Raw genomic sequence first — 23,184 nt, forward strand, 5'->3', positions numbered from 1 at the left:
CCTGAATAGCTCCCGGGCACAGGCAATCACACCCCCAACCTACTTCTATGTCATCTGTCAGCCACAGGCATCTGTCAGCCTCAGGCAATTAGTGGGAATGGGGAAGGGAGGCATCTGTTTCCCATGCATGAGGCCCAGCACCTGGGCACCCGTGTCTCCGGGCTGTGCCCCTGCACCCTGTCATGAAGCACACCATAATGTACACACAGACCTGGCATGGAGCCCAGGAGAACCCCCATGCTTGGGCACAGCCCCATGGAGCCTGGCCAGGTTGCTGGGCACAGGCTAGTATGCTTTCTCTTATGTCATCGTATTCTAGATGACATCTCACTAGTACCTAGTATAATTGTATTAATCCTTTATCTGTACAGTGTAATATCACTTGCTTACATGTGGAAAACTGGCTAATGATTTATGATCGGAGTTAGAAAATAGGAGATGGAAGCATCTTTAAAATAATGATGATTTCCTAAAATGACATCAAGAGAAAGAGGAGGGAAATGTTTCTGGCCTTTATCAGACTACAGAACAGAATGACTTTGTAGTAGTCTTTTCAAAACATTGCTAAGCTAAGCCACACTGTTCAGGAAGAAAAATAGCCAGCTTGAATAGCCAACATTCAGTATGGTTTGAAAGACAGAAAGGTCATACTGCTGGATTAATAATTCACGGCACTGTATTCCATAATGCGACAGAGCTGAATAGACAGACACATGTCTCAGTACAGTATACGACTCAGAATTTCTGTGTGCAATTCTGTCACAGAATAATGCAAGCTGGGTTTAATTGCAAACAATGTCATTTTAAATTTCTCTTTTGGTTGTGTAACTATTTGACATCAGAACCATAGGGTATTGAAAAGGATGTGGAGAAGCTTGAGAGAGTCTAGAGAAGAGCCACGCGCATGATCAGAGGTCAGGGAAGCAGACCCTACGATGACAGGCTGAGAGCCCTGGGGCTCTTTAGCCTGAAAAAGCACAGGCTCAGGGGTGATCTGATGGCCACCTACAAGTTTATAAGGGGTGACCACCAGTATCTGGGGGAACGTTTGTTCACCAGAGCGCCCCAAGGGATGACGAGGTCGAATGGTCACAAACTACTTCAAGATCGTTTCAGGCTGGACATAAGGAAGAATTTCTTTACTGTCCGAGCCCCCAAGGTCTGGAACAGCCTGCCACCGGAGGTCATTCAAGCGCCTTCATTGAACACCTTCAAGATGAAACTGGATGCTTATTTTGCTGGGATCCTATGACCCCAGCTGACTTCCTGCCCTTTGGGCAGGGGGCTGGACTCGATGATCTTCTGAGGTCCCTTCCAGCCCTAATGTCTATGAAATCTATGAAATCTATGAATATGGGTAGCGTAAATAGATTGATTTCCTTTTGTTGGTAGTGACTCTCATAGCTTGTTTTTTGGGGATGAGTTGGGGGTGCACCCTTTTCTTTTTTACGCAAACTTTTGTTGTGAATTTTGCACTTAGGAAAAGGGTTAGGGTGATTTTCCTAGAAGGTGAAGTTTTGTGGTACAGAACACACAAGAGATAGTACAATGCTTCTGCTAATGTTTCTGAGCTGATATATCTAGTGAGAAAGTGGCTGGTTCCCTCTTTACTTTCAGATGCTGTCCTTACCCTCTTTGCTGAGATAAGCTCATCAGTTGTTTGTTTTTGTTATATGAATGCTTATCTATTAGGATGTGTGTTGAGACCACCAAAACTCATTTCGCATATCTCACCAAGCCTCCATTCAAAGGTAAAAGCTCTCTTGCATACAAGAGACCTGGAACTGATAGTCTCATCATTCCTCTACTAGTCATTCAAGCAATCCTCACCCCACATCTTATTTAATATTCTGCAAAATTAATACTGCTAATATAATGCACAGACTGTTAAGACTATAAATGTATAAACAAGATATAAACCATGTCCTTCTGTTAAGATGAGACTGCTTCTCTGACCTAGATGTTAACCAAGTCATCAGAGGTAACAAAGCAAACAGAGGTACCTTAATTCAGATTTTGGATCTTAAATGCTTGTCAATTTGCCTTTTAAAGTATATCTTTATCTGTAACACCTGTCTCCATTATAATATACTAAGAAAGAATGCTGTATCAGCAAGAAGGGATATAAATAAAATACCATGAAAATGGGGATAATATTTTTACTTACCCTTGTTATGGAAGCATGGAATAATTTACTCCACTGTACATAAGTTACTTATGCCATTTCCTAATTTATGTAGGTAATTATCATCTATTTACTGTGTCCATTAACCATCCTCCATTACATCAGTTCAAGAAGGATTTTCTAGACTCAGCTTGATAGTCTGCGTGTTCTGTGGATTTTATTAAGGAGGATTATATTGCTATTCGATGATGTACATATCCATAATGTATGCAGAGGTCATTTTCTAGACAGCTTCTAAAAGAAACTGAAAATGGAAGTGCTTAGCAAAATGTGTGGTACCTCAGGATGGTGCCGAAGTGGCTACAGCTATGGCTTCCGATCTCTTTTCCTGGAACACTGCTTCTTTATAATTAACTGATGAATAGATGTCACCTTTATACCATTAACCCTATTGTGAAAAGGTGTCAAACAATTCATGGGTTCAGATAAGGTTAATGCATAATCACCTACACTGCACAGAAGTAATGTCAAGTTTATGTGTATTCCCCTGTTTTCAAGAGCAAATGATGAGAAGCAAGGAGTGGATTGAGGGAAACAGAGAATGGGTATGATGAGAGGCATGGGGTAAGGAAATACAAAAGGCTTAATCCAAAGTAGCTTGACTTTGCTCCAGTGTAGAAGTGGAGCAGGCACATGACATACAGGCTTATACTGGTACAAATCACTCCATTCCAGAGTATAGTTACCCCTCAGAGGGAGTGTCTAAAGGAGACTAATCTAAAGTGATGCAGTAAAGCATCACTATGTATCCACAAACAGGAGCTAGTGCACAGTAGGTTAATCTACTGTGCAGTTGTCTACTACCTGTAAATACAGGTACTATATTTACTGCACAGTAGCTATTGTGCAGTAAGCACATGGTTAAATAGTTGACTGGGAGAAAATTGCTCCTGGTCAGCCCAGGCAGCAGCAGGCAGAAGAACTCTCCCCTCCGCCAGGCAGCTGTCTGCTTCCCAGCTGTTCCCTGCCCCGGGTAGCTGCCTGCTGCCAGATGCAGTTCTAATGATGGAGCCTGGGCAGGGACAATGTCCCCTTGAGCCAGACGCAGGCAACTCCTGGCCCTGGCCCTGCTCCCTGGAGCCTAGGTCTGACCCCAGTGCCCCTTCCCAGCCCAGGGCTGGCACCTGAGGAAATCTAGAGCTCCCCCTCACTGCCATATGGTAGGAGAGCAGGGTAGGAGTATCCCTGGCCTGAACTGCTCCTGTTGGGAGCAAATTTGCTCCTGATGAGCACACCTGTAGACATGCTGTCAGGGAAAGCTTACTGCACAGTATTTTACTGTGCAGTAAGCAGTCTGTGAATTAATTGCACATGTAGACATGCCCAGAAAATAAGATGTAAACATTGGTATTGTAACATTGGTAACACCACTGTATATCAGCTATACATCTGCAGTTCTGGACAGTTTCATAAGTGGCGTAGCTTTTTTTTTTTTTGCAGAATGCAAATAGGCTGTTAGTGGCTCCCTCACCACTTAGTGATGAAACACTGTAATAGTGTCTATTGTGGAGAGCAACATCCATGCCTCTGTTCCAGACACCAGTGTAATTTTACTTCCAAGTAAAATCAGAGATAAATCGTGGGATAAACCTGTCATGTGACTCCACCAATGATGTGGCCATCCCCCATCTCACGCAAGAGTTCCTTAGTGGTGTGCTCTATCTTAGACCTCACTCTTACCACCAACTAGAAACAATTTTGGAAACCTGATAGCAATACTCTCTCTAAGACTGGCTCACCTCTCCTTCTGGTTAAACTCACCACTTTCACCAGGTACAAATGTACATAATATAAGAATATAGGACTGGAAGGGACCTTTTGCAGCATCATGACTAGCCCCTTGCCATTCAAAGCACAATATCAGATAATTCCTTTCATACAGGATAAGCAAAGACAATCAAAAAGCCCCAGGCTGAATCCATTTATTTGCAGGTTAGTTTAAGCTACATAGATTGAACCAATAAGCAAGTCAGCATACAGTCACTTTTGTTTCCAGAAATGCAGCCACATGCCTGCAGCAGCCCAGCCCAGAATCAGGAGGGTACTAGAGCACACCTCACTGCTTGGCTAGATCAGAAAGCTTGGGCCAAAGCTAGCCAGACCACCCTGAGTGGGTGGGTTTGTGTGGGAGGTTTAAAACATCCTGGGATGCTGGAGGACTGTGAATTAACTTGAATTTGGAGGGGATCTGGGATAAAAGTTTATTAAATTGATTTAACTTAAATCAGTTAAGTCTGATACATCCATCCAGGTTTATCTTAAACCACTTCGGCCATTTTGAAAGTGGTTTATGTGCTCTAAACTTCTGTTGTGTTACAGATTTGAAACAGTTTCCAATCACTTATAGTAGTTTGTGTGTAAGTTCTGGCCCTAGCCACGGTGAGCAAATTCCACCTTAAAAATAGTTGAGGTTTTTTTACCCCATTCTCTGAATCATACAGGATCAATCAATCTTGGAATAGGAAGATATGCCAATTATACATAAAAGACACTAAAAGATAAAAGCTTCCTTTTCTGTATAAAGTACTGTATTTCTGCTGATAGACTATACTATCCACACACACTTCCTATTTCAGTCTAAATGAAACTCCCTTGAGAAACTAGACTTAGAGAAAGGGTTTTATACAAGGATATATCTGTAGAAAGGAATATATATTTGTGTAAAGTGAAAGTATGCTTTTTTTCCCATGTAATATACTGTAATTTATATCCCCTGACTTTTACTTAAGATGCTTCATTTTAAATAAGATCTTTGTGCCTCACAAACCTAGATCTATGTACTTTTGCAACAATGTTACATTTCTTTCTATCAAATCTTTCCATCAATTGCACATAATAGCTACATTATGACTTCACTGAAGGATTTGTTTATTGATATTTATATACATTTCTATAGCTTGCATACATTTGATCAAGTTGGAAGAAGAGATGTACAGGAACACAATAATGAAAGAAATACATCTTACATACATGTGATACATTTAATAATTACTGTTTGAGATATTAATTTGAAATGCACATTGGTTAGTATGAGAAACAACTTATATCTCCAGCTGTATTTATTTCACAGTTCAAACCTTTTTGGACAAATATCTTTTCTGATGTGTATCTGATCCCAACTTTATATTTCATCCAATAAATGTAAAAAAATGAATGTATTTATTCACATAAAGTACATGCACACACCCCTTTTCCTCCCCAAATCAGCCCTTTACAACTGAGGTACATGCCTTAAGCAGGGAAGTTTTTCTTTGCTGGAATAGAAGTATAGAGGCATGGTACTCTAATGGCTACCAAAGTGCTCCAGCTTCTCTCAGACCCAGCAAGTAGAATCCAGTGGAATCCAATGTTAAGCCTCTCTCAGCTGCTAAGGAATTTGAATTAACTATTGCCTAAGCATGGTAGCTTGTGCCTGAAACAGCAACTAACCTGGCTCAGAGCAAGTTAGCTGCTGCATGCAGTCTATGGCATGTTGATGAGACTTGTAGTATGGAAACAACACTTTACAGTTCACAAGAACTTATAAAAAGAGCTGTTTTGTACTGTCCTTGCAGTGATCCGGGGGCTAACCTTGTTGCTGTCCTACTGTGCCAGGAAGTTCCTGCTGCATCACCCAGGCTATCTCCTGGGATGCCATGCTTCTTGGACACTGTGCTTCCAGGAGGACTGTGTCATACACTTGGACATGACTCCAGAAAAATCTTTTTCTACATTCTGCCTTCCAAAACAATATGCGTGCATTACTTGAGGGTGTATGGTATGTGAGATAATATAGTTGATGGAAGTGTCTCTGTAGAATACTTGGGCTTTAAAGAATCCCTGGATTCAGAAATGTGCGATGAATTCTTACCTAGCCTTAGGTAGCCTGTTAATGTACGTTTTGATTAATTAGCCAGGCTGATAAATTTAACTTGATGGTATGAAAATTGTATAGATGGATAAAGATAGTATTGATACTTTGGTGGCCATCTCTAAATATGTAAGGGATGAATATTGGGAGCTGGGAGAAAAACTGTTCACTAGGGCGCCCCAGGAGAGGACAGGGAGCAGTGACCATAAACTGTTAGAGGATGGTTTCAGGTTAGATGTAAGGAAGAACTTCTTTATGGTAAGGGTGACCAGAATCTGGAATAGAATTCCCAGGGAGGTGGTACAGTCCCCAACCTTCGAAATCTTCAAAAGGAGACTGGACAGACACCTTGCTGGGATCATTTGGTCTATTCCTGCCCAGAGCAGGGGGGTTGGACTCGACGATCTTTCGAGGTCCCTTCCAGCACTTAATTTCCATGATTCTTTTAGGCTAATAGAAAGAGTGTAAAGAGAAGCAAATGATACTGTAAGGCAAGTATCACTGGAATCAGTCCAGGAAATTAACCTAAGAATGAATTGCACCCAGGATGGATGAGGGAAATTTGGTCACAGAAAAGGAAAGAGGACACTAAAATCTAGTCAGACACAGAAGATAAAGAGAATGTGGGGATATAGGGAAGGAGAAAGAGAAAACAAGTCTTTAAAATATTCAGGAATGCAAAATTATCTGGGAATGTATCTGAATCTTTTGAGTTTGTCTTATACCGATAATTAGCAAGAATGACAAGGAAATGTATGAAAAGTCCACTACATTGATTCTTGTTTAAATCTGACAGTATACTGTAGTATTGTCCCCAGTAAGAGAGTACCTGAAATCCAGTTATATATCCTGTTTTTTTGCAAGCAAGCATGATGTATCAGTGCTCTGACAGAGCTTTCACTTTGAAGCATGTGTCTAACACATTTGTCAAGTACAGTATGTCATACACATGTGCCCTATCCTGTATGTGTCACCAATGTCCCTTGGAAATATCACAAGAGGCTCAAATGAGAGCTAGCTGCTTTTTGTGGTTTGGAATAGGGTTTTGAGATGGCAAATGACTCAAAAATTGCAAGCAACTCCAAACATATATAAGTATATTTAAAAGATAGATAATATGCTTACTGTTTTATTGGGCTGTGCCAGAAAACTGTAACATAAAATCATAAGTCATTCATTACTTGTGAGACTACTAGATCCTTTGAAATTCCTTTCTAATTAGAAACTTTGACAAAAGGCCTATGACAACCAATTTAAAACTGAACTGCAAGGAAAACACGTATTGATACAGACACCTGGGTTATGGGTTGGAAGAAATAACATAAACTGTAAACCACAATGAAACTTTCACGTCTTTAAAGGCTTTTGTGTAGATGATGCATATATTCATTCTTGTGGCTTGTTATGGAGTGACTTTAGCTATCTGTAGCTATCCTCCAAACAATGCAAAGTATTACTGTGTCCCCACAGGATGAATTCCATTAGCTAAGAATTTTGGGTAATATCTTTTATTGGACCAACTGTGCAGTTAGTTAGACAAGCCTTTGGGTGCAAAACAGCCTTCTGCAATTTATATGGGTTTCTGTTTTATGTTGGACATGGCACTTAAAAATGTATTGTAAATGCTGAAGGAAGACCTCTGCATTCCTGATAACTCAAAGCACTTCACCAATACTGGAACAACATCATGGCAAACTGTATACAACTGTGCCTATGTAGATGGGCAAACTAAGGACCAGAGAATGTAAAGATAAGGGGTGATATTTTGGCCCCATTCAAGTCAACTTGAGCTTTGTCACGGTTTTCAGAAAAATTGGGCGTGCATTTCTGGACCTAACTTACAGACAATATTTACCAAGTTAGTGAATGTAGTTTTAGTAATTGAATGTTGGCTGCAATTTATAACTGCTGCACAAGATTTGCATATACAATTATAAAGATAATGTTAGATGTTTTTACACTAATATTATTATTGGACACTCAATGCACACCTGCTTTTCTGAGAATCTAGTCCTAGGTAATTTACCTGGGACCCAGCTCTGAGTTGGCATGAGAGTAAAGGGATAAAATTCAGGTGTTCAGATATGCAATTCTCTGTTCTACTTGCAGTTCTGGCACCAGTTGCAGCTACAGAGCAACAATTTAACAATGCAGTTATGGTTTCAGATCAGAAGTATCCATAAAGGCCTGCTAATCTGTGTACTACTTGGTGGGTATACAGAAGATGCTTTGTGTGTGTGCATAATGTATATACACATTATAGAGAGAATCTAGTGCAATGGTTTGACAGTCAATTAATTAATTTTAGAAGAACTCTTTGCTTGAATTAAATGTCAATACCCACAGCTTCTCTGGCATATAAGCTTGCAGCTACAGAAGACCAAGCTCATCAGCTCTTCTGCCTTATCCACAGTTTTTTCCATTGTTTCCATAGCATTCCCACAAAGACAGCTGTGAGTCAAGGCCATGAAATGTATACCAGAGTAGCTTCTTCCGTCCCAGTATTGCATTGCCCCCCATCACATGGTTTGCTATCAGACAGTGCCAAATACAGAATGTAAATGAGGCTAGACAATATATGTACTGTATACATTATCAGATTCCCAGGTGCATACAGCAGTGCTGAACTAGAAGAACAGCTCTATAGGCTGAACCAAAAGAGAGACTTTGTTATAGTCTCTCTCTCCCATTTCTTCTATACACTTAGGCTTTTGTTACATCTTCGCTTGCTTCCTTTTTCCTGGCCTTTTACCCTTATCTTTTCTGCAAATAGAAAAAAAAAAAGCACAAAAGGGCTGAACATCAGAAGGGAAGTAATTAACAAGGAGATTTTCTCCAGCCATCTAAGGTATGCCTTGTAGTATTACCATGAGAGCTTCAAGACAAAAGAAGATATAAGGAACAGGAATGTTGAGAAGGGGATATTGGTGGTGAACTGGAAAAAAACACAGATCAGCAAAAATGTTGCTTCAGGCATTTCTGAGTTCCATTATATTAGTTGAAATAATGTCAGTGGAATTAATTATAAGTGATACTATTTATGCTGCTATTATTTTTATAAACTGTAACCATTCAAGTGGATTGTATGATTATAACTCCATTCCAGCTACATGGAAACCCTAAGTCATATGGCTTTGGGCCTCATCAGCTGAATAATATTAGGAAAAAATTCTGTTAACACTCTAGTTATTCAACATAGCGTGGTCAAGTGAGCTGGAGAGAGATTGCAGACAGCTAGAGAGCAGAGGCATATAAAGCAATTAAGCAGAATTTTCCAGAACACCAAGCTGGGCCATTAGTAATTCAAGAGCTAATATAAATTGGTGGTTATTGAAATTTAGGTCCCAACTGTGTAAGTATATACACACACACACACACACACACACATACACGCACGTATAAAGGCTGCACAAATTTGGTTGCATATTATTAATGGGTCTTAGATCATCAGTGGAAAAGTTCTTGGTGCTGACCTGAGATTTATTCTGGCTGACAAAGTTATTGCAAAACCAGAATATGTGGAACAAAAATATAACAATGGCAGTGACTATTCCACTGCAAGTCTATAATTTATTTACGATTTTTTGGTCTTGGGACTATTTTCCCCCTTTTTGTCTTAAGCAATATTTTAAAATGAGAACATTATGTTCAAGCCTTCTAGCAATGCTGGCTATTTCTTAATTGTTTAGTCACTACTTCATGTAATAGTTTGCCTTCTACCATACCAAAAGGAGGTAAGGAGAAGGATAACACGTCTACTAGATAGGGAGCTCGGTGGCTGCTATGAGTGATATCTTACCGCAATTTATGACATGGAAAAAAAGAAAGCCATAGAGCAATGCTGCTGGTGACAGAAAAGGGGACTGTCACCATTGAATCCTTGTAGCACAGTCTGAAGTTGGGAATTGTCTTAATTCCTGAAAGGTTAAAGTCTTACTTCACTGGTTTACCCAGTAGTCTAAAACCTGAAAATAATTGTGGTTAAGGCAATAGATACAGATGATAAAAATAAGAAGGGACAACAATTTGCACAATTTACAGCACATCTTACTTGCAACAAATTATTTCATCAGGTCTAATAACACTTTACTGTGCACTGATTTACTAATAAAAGAGTGATAATTTTCATAGATTTCATAGACATTAGGGCTGGAAGGGACCTCGGAAGATCATCGAGTCCAGCCCCCCGCCCAAAGGGCAGGAAGTCAGCTGGGGTCATAGGATCCCAGCAAGATAAGCATCCAGTTTCATCTTGAAGGTGAATTTGAAGTATCATAATACAAAATACACTGTCACATTATCTCCTTTTATTCTTTTACAGTGATTAGATTCTTTCCCCCAAACTCTGTCCATAGCAATCCTATATTTATATTATATTATAAGACAATATGAGACTTAGGCCAAAGACTTATCATTACAGCATGTATGTACCAATAACTTATTTACCTATTACCCATTCTATACATTTCCTGTAAAGTGCATTGTAACTGATTGCAATTCCAGTTAGAAACCCTTGAGAGAGAGAAATCTTATAATGGGGAAGCTTAAACTATTTGAAGAGAATAAAAGGGTGGCTACGGTGAGCAGATCTGAGAGGTGAAACCTGCCCATCAATGCATACTGTTTATGAGATGTTAAAACAACATGGGGCTAAATTCTATGTTAACCTTCCCATCTCACAGGTGATTGTAGACAGACACAGAGATGGCTTTCTTAGTAGCTTGCAAAAATTTGATAAGTTATTGCATCGATCTGTTTTCATATGGGTCCAATGTGACAGTTACAGGACTCCTATGGGATAACCTATCATTCCCAGGTTATATTACTCCTCAGAATATCCACACATTCAACTCAGTTTTTTAATTCTCCCATGCTCCCTTTCTCAAGGGAAATAGCATGTACCCAGAGGGAAATCCCAGTCTGGAAGGGGTTCAACTTTTCCTCTTCTTTCATACACCCAAGTCCTATCAGTGAAATCTCTACTCCCATTCTTCTGGGCTCTGGCCCTTTGGCTTATCTGCTTTGACACTGGCTGTCGTGAGACAAGTATTTTTATAAACTAGTAGATACCAAGTTTCTGAGTCCTACACCATTAACCCAGTTGTGCCCACTTGCTGCTATGAAAAAGGAAGAAAAACACCAGGCCTCTCCCAAAATTCCTTCTGCCACCAGAAACAGAAAAATGGTCAGACTTACAGCATCCTATATGATAACTACAGGACGGAGACTGGGGCACTCACAAAGAACAAGCATCTCAAATATTTAAACCAATGAAAAGAAACATGCAAAGCCAATTGGCTGTAATGTCCATGCCAACAGAAAAATGCCCCCTCACTCTGGCCAGATACAGACATTATACTTTTACTAGTGTAAATGATTGGAATTGATCTATAGCCCTAACAGAACGGAAGTTCAGCACACAAAACCAGCTTATACCCATAACAGAAGACATAGATTTGTTTAAAAATGGTGGAACCCAGTCTAAGATTTGCCCTTCCTCCACCAAAGGGTAAACGTGTGTTCTGTTCGTAGTGATCTAAACTACACCGCTTACAGAAAACCACCTAAATTAGATCAATTCCACCTTGGGCTTCTTGAATATCTGTACCTAGCCCCACAGTCTTCCTCAAACCCAGTTCTCTCATAAGAAGAGACAGGCATGGAAGGAGTAACCTGTCTGTCTGCCTGTCCTTGCTCTTATTTGCTGTACAATTTTTCAAAGCATTACATAGTCCAGAGGTATACATGGGGCAGATCCAGTGGGTTGGGGATGTGGGGAGGTGCAGTGATGCATTTGCATCCCTTTTGATTCCTGCCCCATCCAAACTTTAGAACCAACTGCCTGGAAGAGGCAGCAAGATTTCTATTTAGACAGTGCTGAGGAAGTTAATTAACTTTATGACTCATTATAATTTACCTGATTGATGTTAATCTCTCTTCACTTCACAGTTGTTAATGACCTTCTCTCCTTTCTAATAGTCTTGATGTTCCACCATTCAAACTATCCTTTCTTGCAATTTTGCTGTCCATTAGCCATTCCTGATAATGTGTCTCTGCTATTTCACAGTTCTAAAGGTTGTTTTTAGCTCTAGCTAAAAACCTGAACTTAGGTGTGCTACTATTAACTCAGCTGTAGAAATGACTTGCACTGAAGTATTGGAGGTACTGTCAAAACACTCAAGAAGACTTGATTTTGTTTTATGAATCTGAATAAGAGACATACATTGAACTATAATGACTACAGAACTAATTAAAAAATATTTTTGACTATTTTTGCCAAGTTTGTGTTTTTAAACTAAATATATATTCTAGAAAACTAGTGTACATTCCAATAAAGTTATATTTGTTTTTGCTTTAGTCTGAAACTGAATAATATAGCATCAAGCCCATACTGTATTAGTAAAGATTCTAGTTTCATTTTAATGGAAGAAAAATATGTGTTGCATTATATGTTATGATGTGCTACACCATCTGCACCCCCATTTTCAAAATCCAGATTTACCTATGGAAATATGTAAAATTGTCCCTTTATAGTCTAAGGTAGAGAAATTGTCGTTAAGGAAAGGTGACAGAATTAATTTGCTAGAGATGTATTTGGGGGTCCATTTGTTATAGTTTTGCTTTCCTGTTTTCTGTCACATACTATGATCAATCAGCACAGTTCAGTTAAAGGCCATGATAACTGCCCTTGGGACCCCAAGGTAGTTTCAGCCTCTTGTGGCACCATAGTTATCCTGCTAGCAGCTTTTGACTATAGTTAGCCCTGTGATCAGCTGCATTCAGTATCATTTGGCAATTAATTTACTTCATATTTCAATCAGTTGTGAAAACAGTTTGTTTGTTTTTTAGTATTTACCACAATTTTTTCATGTAGATAAGAAACAGGTTTTCATTCTTTAAAAAAGAAAGAGGGTGTGGGGACACAGTTTCAAGGAAATACTCAAGGAGCAACATTTTAATTTTCACTCAGTATTCAATAACCAGGAACAAAAGCTACAAAGTCACCTTGTGTGTCTGATGATCATACTGTCTTCTTTCCATGTCTGCGAGTAACTGTGGATTCTACTGAGTCGGGCTGCCCGTCTCTTCCCTGTGTTTGCAACTCTATGAAATGTCCATGACTCATATGCTCCATTTTAGCCAGTTAAAATAATATTTTAGCCAGGAAGATCCATGATCAATTGTTCATGGAGGGCAGAATCCAGAACCCTGAGCAGGGCATCAAAACTCCCTATTTTATGCTGCAGATGTTACGTACCTCAGAATGGTCTGGAACTGTTCCATTCCATGAAACATTACATGAAGACTATATAGCATGTGATGGTACTTATTCATGTTTTTGTTGTATTTGGTGATTAAATCTTTGGAACCAGGTTCTCAGGTGATATAACTCAATGAAACTCTATTAAAGTCAAGTTGATAGAGACCGGTTCAGTATCTGGCCTCACATTTTTATAGTTCTGCTCTACACACTGCGATTCTAGCAAAGCAGGTTCTAGGAAAAGCCATGGGGAACTACTTGCACAGATGATTATTCATGGTAAAGCAGTAAAAAATAAAGGCAAACATAATGATTATTGTCTACATAAATTAAACCGTTACATGTTCCTGTTAGCAGTAGGAGTAACAGAAATATGAAAATGAGATTTGTTTTACAAGATTCAGTTTTTGTAAAAAGTCAGAGGACCCTAAATTGATAAGCTGCTGGTCAAGAGTGAGTAGCTCCAGAGAAATCATAGAAGCCTTTGGTATTAACCACCACATCTGTTGGACAATAGTATCAGTTTTTCCAATGGCTGTTGTGGATTATGTAGATCAAATCCATGACACTCTGGTACAGGAAGTAAGCATCCTTTTGACAGGAGTGTGCTAATTACTTTTTCAATATAGTTTATAAATCAACAAAATATTCAGGCCAGCTTGTGCTTAATGATTGCCATCTTGGCTGATCCTGTAGATGGAGCAGGAGGAACTAGATCTAAAATTATGGATCTGTAGAGCTTGCATTAAAGCAGAAAGTGCTGATTTAAATCTGCAATAATCATCAGCAATCCCTCAATTTGAGGATGATCTCTACCAAAGCTAATTGATGGGTCTTAAATTGACCTAAGAGTCCAATCCTTGAGCCACAGACCAGTTCACAGAAGTTGCAGGTCTTTCCACAAGGGAGGGTAGGCTGTAGGCCAAGATTTCTCTACTTTTCTTTCCTCTTTTCTCTGTTGCCTGCTTTGAGGGTAAAACGCTTTCCCTCAAAATGCGGAAGTTGCTTGATTGAGGTTGTGATGCCACCGGAGTCAGTCAGCAGCCAGCTCCTCCCAAGTCTTGACGTCGGCATCTGTTTTCATGAGGTATGCCTTCAATGTGTCCTTGCAGTGTTTTCTCTGGCCACTGCACGATCGCAGGTTGTTACTGAGCTAGGAGTAGAGCATTTGTTATAGGAGTCAAGAGTCAGGCACACAATGTCTGGTCCAGCAGAGTTGGTGCATGAGGATCACCTCATTGTTGATCTCAGCCCATGTAGAGGCTACAATAGACTCACATGTAGCCACATCCAAGCTCAACAAGCTCTGTTTTTTCCACGTCGGACTCCTCAGCCACTCAAGAAGCTGTGACAGTACCTGGTAACCCCCCAAAGGCACAATCTCCATAGTCTCCCAAATTCAATGGCTGTCAATGATGATGATAAACCATGACCCAAAAAAGACCTGTAACACACCCTGGTCACTATATATTGATCATAAAAATACACATACACATATACATATATACAGAGTGTACACTCAAAAACAAGTTTGGCCTTATTTCAGAGACAGCTTCCATGTTTGTAAATAATTTGGGATGCATTTTAAACCATCAAGTGGTGTGGGGCAGTATATATTCTCACAGGTTTCCCTGATTACCGCACCTCTTTTAGGTAATGCAAAATCCTTTACCAAAATTTGCCTCACATTTAGATACGATCAAATTAGCTCTACTGAATGAATACCTCATCTGAAAGTGTTCATCATATGATATTTCCCCTTTTTTATATCCATTTAAATGAAGAGCTGCCTAGGCAAGGCCCAGTACTAGACATTTTGCCATCTAAGGTTTTCTCTTCTCTTTGGAAAGTATATGAGAGTGGTGGGGCTGGGTGATCAGCGAAGCCTGCTTTGCTACAGAAAGTCCTGGCTGCTATGTTGGTCACCCTTAAAGAGACAGATTTTCTAGGACAGCCATAGCAGAGCAGAGCTAATGAGGCTCTTAGCTGAGGAGTTGTGAGAGGAGTAGAAAAGAGTGGGGGATCTATAGGTACCTCTTAAAAAGCAATACGGTGGGTTGCTTTTGGACAGTGCATTTACCCCACGTAAAAAGATATCACCAATGCAAAATGTAGATATCATGCCATTAAATCCGTAAGACAACATTTTACATCCAGTTTGTGCTACTGTAAGTATTGTAGTAGATGAGCAGGTATCAGTCTTTTCTTTTTTTAGTCACTCCTTAGCTCTTTGTCCCTTACAATCTTCAGGAATTTTGCCCAAGTAAGGTCTGAATAAGAACTAAGGGCTCACATCTCTCATCATTACTTACATGGAGTAGTCCTCACTCAATAAGTAAGCCCATGCCTCTTTTGAGTAAGAAACCTTGTGTCCTTAATAAAGGACCTTAAGATTTGATTAAATATGTTTATGATAAATGCATGAGGAATGACCATGGATGCTTAATACAAATAAAATTACTCCATGCCTAACTGTATAAAAATCAAGAATAACAATAATTTATTTAACCTACAATACAGATCTATGCTATCAACCATTTACAATTAAGTGCAATGCATAAATACCAAGGGATTACATGTTTCAACTGCATTATATGTTTCAATTGTAAGAACAAGAAAAAGTATTACTTTTCTGCCACATGTTAAATTTAATAATAGTCACTGTGCTGAAGAGAATAATGAAAAATCCTTTCCTTGGGTTAGCTGAGAGAAAGCTAATATCTGCCAGTGAATCCCATTATGATTATTATATATGACTCCAGGTTGGATTCATTCACAGATTGCACAGATATTACTAAATAAGACTTCAGGCAGCAGTATGTGAGTTTTTGTAAATTGTGATCAGGTTTCGAAGCAGTAGCTGCCAGGTAATGGATTAACGAGCTGTCAGTATGAAATTCATTCATTTCTCCTTATCATTCACAGAGCAGGTGTACTGTCACTGTCTGCCAGTCTGCACACACAACCCAGACAAACTTGTAGCCTTTCACAGAAAAATGGAGGTAGCTGCAGCAAATTTCATTACTGGTAATCACATTCACTTCGTGAATTCTGACCTTTCCTATTCAACACCTGTATAGCCCCAATAGGTCTGTGCCCTTGACCCTTTGCAATTTTTTTGGTAGGGTAGGATGAACTGAAAGTAAATTCAGTGGACCAATATGGACTGAGTAACTGTGAATTAAAAAGGGATTGAGGTTTAAAAATTAAAAATAATATGCACATCTATGCATGTGTGCAGGGCCGGATTAACCCTTTAGTGGTCCCTAGGGAAACAAACTCGTGGGCCCCTACTTCATACTGTGTATGTATATTACTTTATTTCATTCAATAGTTATAATATATAAAATAAGCACAACTGGTCACCTTCCTAGGGTCCTAGGCATGTGCCTAGTTTGCCTATGCATTAATTCAGCCCTGTATGGGTGTGTGCTAGAATGAAGCAGGCACTGTGGGTATGTCTATATGGCACAAGGAAGCTCTCAGACATATTATTAATAGGGCGCTGAATAAAGACCAATAAGCTCCACTTCTCAGAGCTGTTGTTCAGGAGCTAGGTAGCATACAGAAGGTATCAGGTGTCTCAGCACACCATTTTCTTGCACCATGTAGATGCACTTTATGATTCACTGAACCTCATTCTGTGCATATACATGCAGAGGCATACATAAGGTGTGTATATACTGGCTTCAATGAATTTGCAATGGAAGTCAGTGTAGAAATACTTTTCTCATTACTTTTCACAAATCAGCCAGTCCTAGAAGCCTCTGTAATACAAGTAGTGGAAATTCAAGGACAATTAAATCATGAGTTAAATGGGTAATGGGATATTTTTTTAAATAAATCTAAAACTGGCATTAGGTTGTATTTAGATGAAAAGTAACAGGGTGAGCACTTGGCTGCTCAGGATATATATATATTTTTTGTTTGCTGTTTTAGAGCCAATAAAATGTTTGGCTTGGAAAAATGAAAAAGGGTGGGAAAGAATTCCATTTTGACCTTTAATTCAACAGCTTGTTTGATTGAATCTCCATATAGCGAGAGTGCTTTCTGTCACTATGCAGGACCTCGCTGGGGCTGCATTTCCTACCATCTCACAGAGGCTTGTTTACACAGTGTGTTTATTAAATTATTTTAGTGCCCTATTTAATGGAGTCATTCCCACTCCCAGAGATCACGGAAGTCAGGACAGGGCTGGGGAAGGGTGGTGATCACCAAACAAGACTAAGTGCAAAAGCGATCGCTAATAATGTTCTGTGTTTTTTTACTTCCTACCATGACAACAAAGGGCATTGCTACAAAATTGCAGAAGGGAACCTGAAGGTTTTGTAGTCCTCTTTTGCTCTGTCTTTGGTATGAAAATGTGCACAAAAGTTTGGATTTTGCAAAGTTGATCATTATCTTTGGAACATAAAATCCTGGTGTTTTTCCCCCCTTCTTTGTTGTATATTTGGTGAAGAAGGCTTTCCATATAGAAGTCAGTTGATGCAGCATTGTAGAAAATGAACATATTTGTCAGTATTGTAGAGTCAACCATCAAATAAAGGCTGCTTAGCTTGAACTGTTCATTATATTTTTCCATTTTCATAGGAGCAGGTTTCCTGCCAGGTAACCCAGTGAATTGTAAACAAAATGAATTGTTCAACAAATAAAGAAGCAAAATCATCTTGAAAAAATGAAGAGAGTGCATTATTTTTATCTTATATCTTCTTATTTGAGGAATACACTCTGAAGTTAGGAGTGCTGACATCTCTTTTAAGGTATTCCTATAGATGGTAGATAGTAGAAGTAGCTGCAAAAAATTAAGTGCATCAGCCAAGCCCTTTCTTAAGCAAATATTTGAATGTGAAATATTTGCATGCATTTATGTATTTCACAGATGTGTATCACATTTCCATTCCATTTCTATTCCTAAAAGTGCTAACAGTAGCATTCAGCAAAAATTAGGTTACACTATAGCTGTACAATATGACATCTAGAACGTTGTTTTAGTACATGGCCCCTGCTTGGAAAACCTCTTCTGGAAGGGAATTGTAGTACTAGTTTGTCAAAGCACAGTAAACTTTAGAGAACTCAATACCCAGGCAAACTGGAAAACAGCATCTTCACATTAGATACATGAGCAGGGACATATCGTGTGACGCAGGCAGATAAATGGAGTCAAGCCACAGCCAGATCTACCATTTTGCCCATCCCTGGCATACAGCCAGTATAGCTGGCTTTAAAACACAACTTCCCACTGCCCCAACCATTAAGGGTACAGGAAGAAAAAAAGAGGTATGAATAAGTTCCATCATGTTCTGGATGTTCTCCAGCTGACATAACTTTGAATAGCCCTAACTCTCCTCTAAGTTGAACAAGTAGCCAAACAAGCTTTTTGTTAAGCTCTTGGCTCTCTGTAAAGAAATGCTCAAACCCGATAGCAGAAACACTGTCTGTGAAACCTCTGCATTTGGAAAATCCCAAATCTGTAACAGAAATCCCAACAAAAAAAAAACCTATATTAATAAGGTATAAAGATAACTGGCATTCATTCCTAAGTGTCACACACTATAAACACACGTGATCCTCAGTTACAATATGTTAAAACAATTTGAAGCCCATTTCCAAACATAAATGTAATGACTACACTCACATGTAATCATGAAACTTGACTTGGTTGCCTGTGCTATAAAAAAGCTAAATAAATAAGAATAGGATATAAATATTCATGTAGCAACCCTGGCAGCAATGAGAACAAAACCACACACTCAAGTTTTGTGTGTGTGTGTGTATATATATATATATATGTATTTATATATGCAAATGCTTACCACTAGTTTAAGTAATTTGGAACTGCTTATGGAGAATGAAGCACTGATCCTAGATAAACTTAGCGTGTGGATTAGTAACTGGTTCACAAGTGTCCCTGAACAGAAGTGCTGACACGTACACTGCTAAGGAATCGTTACCTTTCAGGGATCGCACTGCTGCCAAAATATCAGTAGGGGGTAGTGGTGATCTAGACTACCAAACCTCCTGAGTTTCCCCAGTAGTCCACCAGAGGGAGGCAAAGACCCAGATTGTCTGGTCACCAAGAAAGAGGGAGATATCATGGCCTACAGTTTCAATATCTGTTCCCCCTTCTCAAAAAACAAGAAAAAGAAAAAAAAAAAAAAGAAAGAGAGTCTGATTTTAATAAAAAACCTCATTATATTTTACAAAAGTATGTGGAGATACAGGTGTGGGGGAGGGGAAGGGAGAAAGCCAGGACCCCATGAGAGGAAATGGACCCATTTGGTAGGCTCCAAGGCTCATTTGGGGTAGGGGTTGGGGGTAGGCGTGGAAGGGTTTCCAAGTGCTGGGGCGGGGGGCTGTGTGGTTCCCTGCTTGTGCTTCCTGGGAGGCTGAATACTCTGGGGGCTCCCAAGATCTCTGTGGTTTTTCAACCCCTGTGTTGGAAAGGGACTTGTCAGTTCCAGCTCCCTGTTATAGCCCTGTGCTCAGTGTTTCCCAGACTAATTTGAGGTAGCGGTGGGAGGTGCCAAGAGGTAAGCACTGTAAAAAAATGTTCATTTTTTAAATGTGGGCCACTTAATTCATAAGTTATGGAGGGTCCTTGAGTCTAAGAAGTTTGACAAGCATTGTGTTAGGATAATTTCTAAAAAACCCATCTAGCATATCTAAGTAGTGAAGCTTCTTATTTAACTTGTAGTTATACTTATATACATTAGTAAGAACAGAGAAAGGGCAGAGTTAAGTTGCTGTCTCTGGAAACCTGAAAAGATTTAAGCACAGATTTAACTTTGCACAATGCGAGTGATCCCAATGAGACTGCTCATGGAGGAAAAATCATAATACACATTACAAAATGTTTTTTGTCAGTAGATCTCAAAGCACTTTACATGGTGGTAAATACCATCAGCTCCATTTTCCAGACGGGGAAACTGAGACCCAGAGAGATCACCAGGAATGCAATGACAGATCTACAAAAGAACCCAGATCTCCTGAGATCTAATTCTGTGCTGTACCTTCTAGGCACACCATAAATCTTTACAAGACCAAGACCAACATGAATTGTAATTTGATATTTGTCCTAATATGTAGATTCTTTGATTTCAAACGCTATGAAAATTAGGGACTAAAGAATTTTCTGTTCCCAAAGGCTACCATACTATTCTTGGAAAGCTATTTATACTAGACAATGAGACTATTTTCAATCTCTCAGCATCTGGAGACCCTTTAATCCTGAAAATATGAAAATTATGCTTTTATAGCACAAGTCACCCAATTGTCTCCCTGATGAATAACAAAGGGAATGTGTTTCTCATGGAAAATTATTAACTAAAGTAATATACACATAGAAAAAATAATAATTCTTTTTTGCTTCCTTTCCACTGTCCTTTCCCACTGCACTCTAGTGCTTTCGTTCTACTTCTGGCAAAACTCAAAACAAGCAGCTGCTGATATCATTGTATTTATTTTGTACTGAGCTATCCACCATTTATAATATGTTATATAAAACTAACTATGTAAAATGAAAAAAGTTTCCCATCAGTTCTCTTTGACTTCCATGAAGAGCTTTGACCTTTGGTCCATGTTTCAGAAGGGAATAGTTACTCCAAAAATATGCCAATCATCCATTCTTTTGTTTGCATTCTATTCACTGGCTTACATAACTTTTCAAGATCTACAGAGAAAGAGTAGAGCAAAATGTCTAACATTCAACTTCACATTATTGGCATTCCTTGTGGGATGGGAATAAATTGCTAAAACCACACTTGTTTCACACACTGTGTGAAACCTACTCGTAGGCCCTGTGAATACATTTTTTCTCTTCCTACCCAAGACTGATTTTTTACTTCCTTTCATCTCTCACATAGCAGTATGCTTGTCTCTTCCCCAGCCTATACCACCAGCATAGTACTGTTCCACCTTTCAGTGTGGTTAGGACTTCTGACTGCCTGTTTTCCAGGCTTCCTTTGCTGTCCTCCAAGTTTCTAATAACCATTACCCACTGCCTTAGCTCCACTTTCCCTTCCTTCCCCTACAACCTATGTACACCCTAATTTTCCCCCCTCCTGAGTCCACTAACTCCCAGTTCACATTTCATCCATAGCTATCATGGAATAACCCATATTCCAGTCTATAAAGGACTCAATATTTGTAAAATTATTTGTGCGTGCCAGTTGAAGTGTTACCTAAGTACAGTAAAAAAACAATCACTTTTCACTTATCAAACAAATATTCCAATAGACAAGAATTTCACCAGGTAGTGCAGGTCATAGCACGTGCTGAGAAGCCAAAGGCTAATCATGGAAGATACAAAACCACTGATCTGCAGAGATACAAGCAGGTACTAGATGGGAGAGAGAGACTTTTAGAGCTGATGTTGCTTAAACTCATCACTCAGCAGGTACTAGTCACTGGTAAGACAGTCATCTGCTTGTCAGAACCATTTCAGTTTTTCAACCCTTCTGACATTTTACCTGCTTTCAACTTAAATTTGGGGGGAGGCAGGGGGAGGTGAGATTCCCTTTTCTTTCAAGAACTTATTTTGCAGCACCTGAGTTAAATGAGAGACACTTTCTCTCGTTTTTGACATGTTGTTGTCATTTTATCTTTAATCCAAGAAAGATAACTTTTTTTTTCAAAAGACACCAAACTCCTTTCATACACCACATAGAACAAATGTTTAAGAGTTTTGTATTTAGTCTTCAGTGGAGCCTGGACTGGAATCCAGGTTTTTCCTCTTCCCAGTGAGTGCTTAACCATCAAGCTATATTCGCATTCTCACTAAATATATAAGTCATTCTTCCTTGGAAAGTAGAACTTTACAGGAGGGACAGAGAGTGCCCTACACTAAAAGGAGTGTAGGTTGTAGCCTTCATCAGGCAGAGGAAGTATCTGCAGTTGGTGTGTGCTCTTCCTGGTGTGTGCACACACCAAGTGCAGATGCTTTTTCAGCCCAACAAAGGGTTTTTAAACCTGAAAGCTTGCTAAGAAATTTTTTTCCAACTATTTAAGTTGGTCTAATAAAAGATATCAGATGCACCCAAAGTACCTTGTCTGCCTACACTAAAAGGTGTAATTATCTTGTTCTTACAACATCCATCTGGGATATCCAGGGTCAGATGTCTGGGCTTCCCACACCAGGGAGAGTACTTTAAACAGTGGACTATTGGATAAAGGGGCACCATTACCAAAGAGGGAATGCCAAATGAACATGAACAAAAAAACAAACAGATGAACATGAATAACCTTAAGCTGCACAAATAGCTCTTGGAAAAGGTACTAGAACCAAGGTCTCCTTTCTCCTAAATGAAACCCCTGACTGGAGGATATAGTCAAGCATGCTTTCTCTCTCTCTGTCTCACTTCATTGGTTCAATGAGTCTTGATTTCTCATCTGAATATTGGCACAGCTCCAGAGGTAGGGATTGAGAATACTGCTAGCTAGAATAGCATAAAGCCTAAGGGCACTCCACAGGGAACTGAGGCAGAGAAGAGAATTGAACCAGTTTTAGGGTAGGTGACTGCCATAAGTATTAAGCTATTATGTAAAAGATGAGTGTGTTTTAAAAGAAAGTGGTGTTCACCATTGTGTCTTGTGGGAAACCCAATATAATTAAGGTGTATTAGGCCTGCTTTCAGAATGTGTACTAGATTGAACCACATAAGGGAGGTAAGAAAAGGGATATCTAGTTTCTGGATCCAACTGGGCCTAAGCAAGAGCTAAGCATGGTGATATTATTTTGTGCCATAACTAAGTGTTTCTGAGCATGCCCATAGGAGTTTTAACCCTACCAGGAGCCTCTGAACCACCACACCTGGCAGCTTGGCCAGAGTGGCTAGGTACAGGGTTAAAAGCTGGGGCAGGGGAAAACCTTTGGCTACCTCTCCACCCATA

The 23,184-nt window shown here is 39.4% G+C and overlaps 1 long non-coding RNA gene across 6 annotated transcripts in view; it reads right to left on the minus strand.

Annotated features, from left to right (window-relative positions):
• Positions 1 to 5,036: 5,036 nt before the first annotated feature.
• LOC109283890 (uncharacterized) overlaps positions 5,037 to 23,184 on the minus strand; it is a 131,471-nt gene continuing 113,323 nt past the window's right edge. For 4 of the 6 annotated variants that reach the window (XR_009460808.1, XR_009460805.1, XR_009460804.1 and 1 more), the window contains one exon: positions 15,774 to 18,088. This is a non-coding gene — a long non-coding RNA (uncharacterized LOC109283890). Of the gene's footprint in view, positions 18,089 to 23,184 lie in introns of all 6 variants that reach the window. The other 2 variants (XR_009460811.1, XR_009460807.1) reach the window with 1 other exon arrangement.

The sequence above is a fragment of the Alligator mississippiensis genome, chromosome 3 (genome assembly GCF_030867095.1).
Source record: "Alligator mississippiensis isolate rAllMis1 chromosome 3, rAllMis1, whole genome shotgun sequence".
In the NCBI taxonomy this organism is placed as follows: domain Eukaryota; kingdom Metazoa; phylum Chordata; order Crocodylia; family Alligatoridae; genus Alligator; species Alligator mississippiensis.